The sequence below is a fragment of the Tachyglossus aculeatus genome, chromosome 6, assembly GCF_015852505.1.
Source record: "Tachyglossus aculeatus isolate mTacAcu1 chromosome 6, mTacAcu1.pri, whole genome shotgun sequence".
In the NCBI taxonomy this organism is placed as follows: Eukaryota; Metazoa; Chordata; class Mammalia; order Monotremata; family Tachyglossidae; genus Tachyglossus; species Tachyglossus aculeatus.
In genome coordinates this window covers 38449071-38458039 of record NC_052071.1, presented here as the reverse complement: position 1 = coordinate 38458039, position 8969 = coordinate 38449071, and positions in this window count along the sequence as shown.

Genomic DNA, 8969 nt, shown 5'->3' with positions numbered 1-8969 from the left:
CAAACTGATGAACTTTTCATTCTAAGGGTCCTCGAACAGAGGAACTCGGGGAGCACCGGAAGAAAAGTCTCTGCATCTTCAAAGTAACAGAAACAGCCTCAAGACAGGTGGTACAGACCATGGTGGGAGGTTAGGGGAGAGCATTCCTGAGTAGCTTTGAAGGTGGAGGGGTGGGGCCCACCTCGTCCTAGCCCCCAGCCCTGGACTGGTAATGCCCCTGCCTGCAAATGGCCCTTTTAAGTGCTCAGCACAAGGGTCTTCTGTGCTCCATGCCCACCCAGGGCTATCCTCTGAGGGGGACCACGGCTGGGGAGATGCTAGGAGTGTCCCTTACCTTCCCTCCAGAGGATCTCAAAAGCTGTTTTGGAGCATCGCTAAATCCTCATGCTAGAGGATGGAGCTTGGTCAAGAGCCCAGGGCTGAGGGTTTAAGGGGTGACTGCTTACCTGCCAGCCCTCACCAAAGGATGGATGGAAAAGGGTGGGGGGACAGACCCAAAATGCCCTCTCAGCCAGAGGCCCAATAGGCCAGGAACCAAATACCTCCTAAAGCCATTGGAAAGGTGACCACTGGTTTCCAAGGAGTGCTGTGGGGGAAGCCTCAAAGGCTGGCTGATGCCTAAGCCAGGGAACAGGAGCTAGTGGCTAAGTGGGAAAAGCAGTGTAGCCTAGGGGAAAGAGCACGGGCTTGGGAATCAGAAGATCTGGGTTCTAATCCCAGCTCCGCCACTTGTCTGTTGTGTGACTTTGGGCAAGTCACTTCACTTCTCTATGCTTCATTTACCTCATCTGCAAAATGGGGATTCAATTCCCGTTCTCTTTCCTATGTAGACTGTGGACCAGGTTATTTTATATCTACTCCAGCACTTAATTCAATGCTTGGCACATAGGAAGTGCTTCAATATTACAATCATCATCATCATCATCATGGCTTGGCCAGCTCCTTCACAGCATTGATGGGAGCAGAGGAAGAAGGGAACACTGGGACTCAGGAAAGAGACCACTGAATCCCTTCCTTCAAGCCCCACTCTACCTTGTCCCCAGAAGAGACAGGGCTGAGAATAGGACCACAACAGTGTTAAGCAGTCAGATAGTAAGCGCTTAACAAATGCCATCATTATTATTATTATTATTTTGCTCAGGGGCTATCCCAACTGTAACCTGTGCCCCCTGTCTTTTTCTCTCTCTCCCTCTCCCTCTCTCTTCCCCCCCACATCCCCACCTGAAGGGAGAAGCCACATCTGAGGCTACAGGATTGAGTCTAACACCTCCAGATGCTGATCTGAGGAAATCTGAAAACCCTGGGGAGGCCCTCAGTACCCTGGAGGGGAGGGTGCAGAGAAATAACGCGTTTAAGCTCTGAGGTAGAGGACTCACGGAACCGGAACCGCCATCCGCAGAGCGTCTCAGGAATGGGAACGATATCCTGGGAGGCAGGAGGTTAGGCCAGCGGCCTCGGGATCCCAGTCCTGTGCTTCTAGGAGACGGGCGGCATAAAATTAACACTAATTCCAAAATGGCTGAGAACTCATTTTAAGATCTGCCTTGAGAGAGAAAAATAAAGAAATCTGGATAATTAGGAAGGAATGAAAACTTGGCAGCAAGAGTGTCGTTACCGCTAAAAAGCTGAGAGGGAGACATGTGGAAGAAGCAAGCATATTCCCCCTCCATGAGCGCAACGGCTGTGCAGCCTGGGGGACCCGGGGAAGTTGGCCAATTTGCTATCAGAACCACTGACATTCTCTTGGAAATGACCCCTCCTGTGAGACAGGGAAACCAAGAGCTGGAAACAGCCAGTGTAAAAATTGCGGGATCGGTTAAGTGCTTACTAGGTATCAAGCACTGGAGTAGATACGAGATAATCAGGTCCCACGTGGAGCTCACAGTAAGTAGGAGGGAGAACAGGGATTGAGTCCCCATTCTGCAAATGAGTAACTGAGGCACGGAGCACTGAGGTGACTTGGCCAAAGTCATACAACAGCATTAGGTTATACCGCTTTTCTGAAAATCGTGTCTGGAATGACTCGCTAGGTAGGAGGGTGAAATTTCCCCTTCCAGTTTGCAAAGAATACAACTCTGAATTTGAGCCCGAGGGGCTGAAAGGCAGTGATCCCCAAAGAAAGCAACAAATTAAGGCAGTGCTCCCTTCGCCAGCCCTGACCCTTATGCTAACCCAAGCGAGCACTACCCAAAGCAGCATGGAAGTAGTGTAACCCAGTGAAAAGAACACAGGCCTGGGGGTCAGAGGACCTGGGTTCTAATCCCAGCTCGGGCACTTGTCTGCTGTACGACCTTGGGCAGGTCACTTCTCTGAGCCTCAGTCCCTTAGCTGTGAAATGGGGATTAAGACTGTGAGCTCCAAGAGGGACGGGGACTGTGTCCACCCTGATTATCTTGTATCGACCCCAGTACTTAGTTCAGCAAGTCACTTAACTTCTCTGGGCCTCAGTTACCACAACTGTAGAATGGGGATTAATAATAATAATAATAATAATGGCATTTATTAAGCGCTTACTATGTGCAAAGCCCTGTTCTAAGCACTGGGGAGTTACAAGGTGATCAGGTTGTCCCACGGGGGGCTCACAGCCTTAATCCCCATTTTACAGATGAGGCCCAGAGAAATGAAGTGACTTGCCCAAAGTCACACAGCTGACATTTGGCAGAGCCGGGCTTTGAACCCATGACCTCTGACTCCAAAGCCCGTGCTCTTTGTGCCCCATAGGGGACAATCTGTTTACCTTATATCTACAGTTTACCTTGTATCTACCCCAAAGCTTAGAACAGTGCTTGGCACATAGCACGTAACAAATACCATCATTATTATTATTATTATTACAGTGCCTGGCACATAGTAAGCAGAAGTGCTTAGTACAGTGCTTGGCAAACAGTAAGCACTCAATAAATGATTGAATGAACGAACAAATGCCATTAAAAATAAGGCACCCATGGGGCCTCCCAGAGCCAGGGAATCATATTTATTGATATTTACTGAGTCATTACTATTAGAGAAGCAGCGTGGCTCAATGGACTGTGAGCCCACTGTTGGGTAGGGACCATCTCTATATGTTGCCAACTTGTACTTCCCAAGCACTTAGTACAGTGCTCTGCACGCAGTAAGCACTCAATAAATACAATTGAATGAATGAATGAATGAATGAATGGAAAGAACACAGGCTGCGGAGTCAGAGGTCATGGGTTCAAATCCCAGCTCTGCCAATTGTCAGCTGTGTGACTTTGGGCAAGTCACAACTCCTCTGGGCCTCAGTTACGTCATCTGCAAAACGGGGATGAAGACTGTGAGCCCCACGTGGGACAATCTGATCACCTTGTATCCTCCCCGGCGCTTAGAACAGTGCTTTGCACATAGTAAGCGCTTAACAAATGCCATCATTATTATTACTAAAAGCATTTAGTTCAGGGAATCTGCTCTCTGGAGAATCCCTCCTACCCCAAACCTGTTCAATGGCTGGTTCTCCTGCTGCCCTCATCCTGGGACTCACTAACAGGAGGCAGCGTGGGAAAACCAGGACGTCGGATCCACAAGATTCATTCATTCATTCAATTGCATTTATTGAGTGCTTACTGTGTGCAGAGCACTGTACTAAGCGCTTGGGAAGTCCAAGTTGGCAACATATAGAGACGGTCCCTACCCAACAGTGGGCTCACAGTCTAGAAGATGTTCCACCTCCCTCTGGAACTGGCCCTCTCTGCACTTGAATCAATCAATCGCATTTATTGAGCGCTTACTGTGTGCAGAGCACTGTACTAAGCGCTTGGGAAGTACAAGTTGGCAACATATACAGTCCCTACCCAACAGTGGGCTCACAGTCTAAAAGGGGGAGACGGAGAACAAAACCAAACATACTAACAAAATAAAATAAATAGAATAGATATGTACAAGTAAAATAGAGTAATAAATATGTACAAACATATATACAGGTGCTGTGGGGAAGGGAAGGAGGTAAGATGGGGGGGATGGAGAGGGGGACGAGGGGGAGGCTTGAAGGCTCCGGTCTGTCAGTTAAACCCCAAACCCATCTGCAAGCCACAAGTGGGCTGCAGGGAAAGGGGGGCTTTGATGGATGAGGGAAGATTCAGAGAACAATGCTGACGGGGGGCGTTGAGGGAGAGGGGCACACTCTATGAAGACTGCAAATAGTGAGGCAGAGAGAGATGACTCAATAGTGATTCGTCTAGTCCCTGTAACCAAGGAGCAAAACGCACTGTACAGAGAGAAATCACAGGTCGTGTCTTTCCAAGAAAGACAATTTTTTTGAAAGGACTTTCAGGAGAAAATTGCGTTTTTACTTGAATCCGCTTCGTGCCAACCAATCCCTAGGCACCAAGCTTCTGTTAAGGGGAGTACGCCGCTCAGACGGAGATCAACATCCTAGAAGACACGGATTGCTAGCGCTGAACCCCGACTCCAAAATCACCACGTCCCCCTAATTGACAGTCTGCCTTTCAGCAGTGCGCGTCATTTCTGACCCTCTGCCGTTCCGGTGTGCGTCGGTCTGCCACCAATGGTTAAGAGGGAAAAGGGACGTCTTGCTGCCTACAGGAGACGTAACCCGAGTTTCCCGCAGGAGCGGTGATGGTTTGCACAAAGCTATCCACATTTTCTCACGTGTAGGAACTTCCCCTCCCAGCCCCCCAACCCCAGGCCCAGCCCCATGAATTGCATGACAATGGAGAGAACGAGGGCAAACAGAACAGCAGCAGACATCACTGGGGTCTCACCTATTTGGAAAACCACCACTGATGATGATATTCACAGTTTTTGGGGGTGGAAGGAGTTGCGGAGGTTTCGGGGGGTGGTCATCCTTTTTTTAATGTTTAAGTGCTTCCTATGTACCAGGCACTGTTCTCAGCACTGGAGTAATAATAATAATAATAACGATGGTATTTATTAAGCGCTTACTATGTGCAAAGCACTGTTCTAAGCGCTGGGGAGGTTACGAGGAGATCAGGTTGTCCCACGGGGGGCTCACAGTCTTAATCCCCATTTTACAGATGAGGGAACTGAGGCCCAGAGAAGTTTAGATGCCCACCACCTAAAACTCAACATGTCCAAGACTGAACTCCTTGTCTTCCCTCCCAAACCCTGCCCTCTCCCTGACTTTCCCATCACTGTTGACGGCACTACCATCTTTCCCATCTCACAGGCCCGCAACCTTGGTGTCATCCTCGACACCGCTCTCTCGTTCACCCCTCACATCCAAGCCGTTACCAAAACCTGTCGGTCTCAGCTCCGCAACATTGCCAAGATCCGCCCTTTCCTCTCCATCCAAACTGCTACCCTGCTCGTTCAAGCTCTCATCCTATCCCGTCTGGACTACTGTGTCAGCTTCCTCTCTGATCTCCCATCCTCGTGTCTCTCTCCACTTCAATCCATACTTCACGCCGCTGCCCGGATTGTCTTTGTCCAGAAACGCTCTGGACATGTTACTCCCCTCCTCAAAAATCTCCAGTGGCTACCAATCAACCTGTGCATCAGGCAGAAACTCCTCACTCTCGGCTTCAAGGCTGTCCATCACCTCACCCCCTCCTACCTCACCTCCCTTCTCTCCTTCTCCAGCCCAGCCTGCACCCTCTGCTCCTCTGCCACTAATCTCCTCACTGTGCCTCGTTCTCACCTGTCCCGCCGTCAACCCCCGGCCCACGTCATCCCCCTGGCCTGGAATGCCCTCCCTCCCCACATCCGCCAAGCTAGCTCTCTTCCTCCCTTCAAGGCTCTAATGAGAGCTCACCTCCTCCAGGAGGCCTTCCCACACTGAGCCCCCTCCTCCCTCTCCCCCTCCATCCCCCCGCCTTACCTCCTTCCCTTCCCCAAAGCACCTGTATATATGTATGTTTGTACATATTTATTACTCTATGTATTTATTTTATTTTTCTTGTACATATCTATTCTAGTTATTTTATTTTGTTAATATGTTTGGTTTTGTTCTCTGTCTCCCCCTTCTAGACTGTGAGCCCACTGTTGGGTAGGGACCATCCCTATATGTTGCCAACTTCTACTTCCCAAGCGCTTAGTACAGTGCTCTGCACACAGTAAGCGCTCAATACGAATAAGTGACTTGCCCAAAGTCACACAGCTGACAGTTAGCGGAGCTGGAATTTGAACCCATGACCTCTGATTCCAAAGCCCGTGCTCTTTCCACTGAGTCACGCTGCTTCTCTACAAGTTATGTTGGACACATGGGGCTCATAGTCAATCTCCATTTTACAGTTGAGGTAACAGGCACAAAGAAGTGACGTGACCTGCTCAAGGACACACAGCAGACAAGTGGCAGAACCGGAATTGGAACCCAGGTCCTCTAACTCCCAAACCCATGCTCTATCCCCCTAGGCCACATTGCTTGTTACTCCTAGTGCTCCCTTTCCACTTTCCTTGCAAAACACAGCGGGAAAGCAAGAAACAATAAACAAAACCGGACAAGATCAGAGTACAAAATGGGAGAGCCGCCTTAGGGTGGGGGCAGAGGATTAGGTAGCATTCTAAAGTGCTTAGTTGTCCCCAACTTCAAAGGAGCAGCTGAGCAGAAGGCATGTGTGGCCAGCCCCACTCTCCTCCCCCTGGGTTCTGCCTGCCCCCAAACCCACTCCTCCTACCTTGGACCCTCCTGCAAAATGATCTCTAAAGAAGCGTCGCAAGAAACCACATGTCACTAACTTGCTACGTTCCCATGCTGGGTCTGGTAATGACTGAATTTTTTGGAAATCAGGTTAGGATCAGTCTAGATGCTTCACCAACAGCTGGTCCATGCTTAACTTCACCTCATGGAGTCCAGGGTGATTCCACTTTCTCTCTCATACACTCTCTCACTCCAGAACTGATGGTCCTTGCCTGAAGGAAACAGGGGAGGTTGGGTCCGGGCCAATTACAGCAGACCGTAAGCAGGACCAGACAAATCAATCAATCAATCGTATTTATTGAGCGCTTACTGAGTGCAGAGCACTGTACTAAGAGCTTGGGAAGTATAAGTTGGCAACATATAGAGACAGTCCCTACCCAACGGGAAGCCAGACTGATTATTATAATATGTTCATCAACAGGACTCTGAGGCTCATGAGAGGAAGAACCCAATAACTTCCTAACCTTCTGGGGGTTAGATGTGACCATGTCAAATTGTCCAGCACTGAGGAGGCAGGCCCCAAACGCTGTAGCAGCTTGGAAATATCCCTGTTACTCCAGGCGCAGGCTGGGCTAAGTCCCCCAAAGGCCACCTTGAACCCCATGATGGTCCTAAGATATGCCTTAGCCAGCCTCTGTGACACCTAAGACCCACCAGGAACCCTCATAATAATAATGGCACTTGTTAAACGCTTGCTATGTAAGAAGTTCTGAGCACTGGGTAGGTACAAGGTAACTGTCCCGCATGGAGCTCACAGTCTTCATCCCCATTTTACAGATGAGGTAACTGAGGCTCAGAGAAGTTAGGTGACTCACCCAAGGTCACACAGCAGACAAGTGGCAACTTATGTCGCCAACTTGTACTTCCCAAGTGCTTAGTACAGTGCTCTGCACACAGTAAGCGCTCAATAAATACAATTGAATGAAGTGGCAGAACTGGGATTAGAACCCATGACCTCTGGCTCCCAAGCCCATGCTCTTTCCACCGAGCCACGCTGCTTCTCTCATCAGAGCCCGGGCTTTGGAGTCAGAGGTCATGGGTTCGAATCCCGCCTCCACCACACGTCTGCTGTGAGACCTTGGGCGAGTCACTTACCTTCTCTGAGCCTCAGTTCCCTCATCTGTAAAATGGGGATTAAGACTATGAGCCCCACATGGGACAACTTGATCACCTTGTATCCCCCCCCAGCACTTAGAACAGTGCTCTGCACATAGTAAGCGCTTAACAAATGCCATCATTATCAGTGTAAACAGGCGACACAGCTCTGGTCCTCCCTTCTTTCCCACCCTCTTTCCTCCATTCTAGATTCCTGGGGGGTGTGAGGGGCATTGCTAGGGGTGATTTCTGGAGAAGCGAGCCGCTCTCCAAGGGGCTGAGCAACAGCATCCTGGCCAGCGACTCTGCCTGCTACCTCGGACCAAGACGCCACACTTCAGCCTGGGAAAACCAGTCTACCTTTGGTTCACAACCGAGGCTTCACTCGCAAAGGACCTAGAAAGGCAGTGGGGCTGTAGCTAAGATGAGACCCAGGAGTCGTCTCCGTCCTAGCTGGAACCATCGCAAGCCTGGGCCAACACCAGCCCCTATTCCTCCTCCTCCTATCCATCCCAATCAGTGCTTCTCCTCATCTACACCTTGGCAGGAAAGGCCGACAGAATGAAGCTAGGGGCTCTGGAGCTGCCGCAAGACAAAAACCCAACCGACACTCACCTGTTTCCTCCAGCTCTTCCGTCCCTCTTCCCACACCTCAAGCGCAGCAAGTTGGGAGAGCTGGCCATCAGCATGAGCTTGTCTCACCACTCTCCTCCTTAATCCATCATTACTGGAGCTTTAAGGAATGCAAATAATCACATGATTTCCTACACGGTTCTGTATTATCACTCAGGAGGACAACAAGCGGCATAATTAATGGGATCATACAGGCCTCTGATGGCGCTTATCTATCCTCGAGCAGGGCTGAATTCCTCTCCTCCTCCAGACCTGAATTTGATCAGCCAATTGTATTTATTGAGCACTTATTGTGGGCAGAGCACGGTACTAAATTTTTGGAGAGTACAACAGACACATTCCCTGCCCACAACGAGCTTACAGTCTAGAGGGGGAGACAGGTATTAATATAAATAAAATTACAGGTGTGGACATCGGTGCTGTGAGGCTGGGAAGGGGGTTGAATAAAAGGAGCAAGTCAAGGCAATGCAGAAGGGAGTGGGAGAAGAGGAAAGGAGGGCTTAATCATGGAAAGCCTCTTGGAGATATGCCTTCAATAAGACTTAGAAGGAGGGGAGAGTAAGTGTCTGCCGGCTATTCATTCATTCAATCGTATTTATTGAGCGCT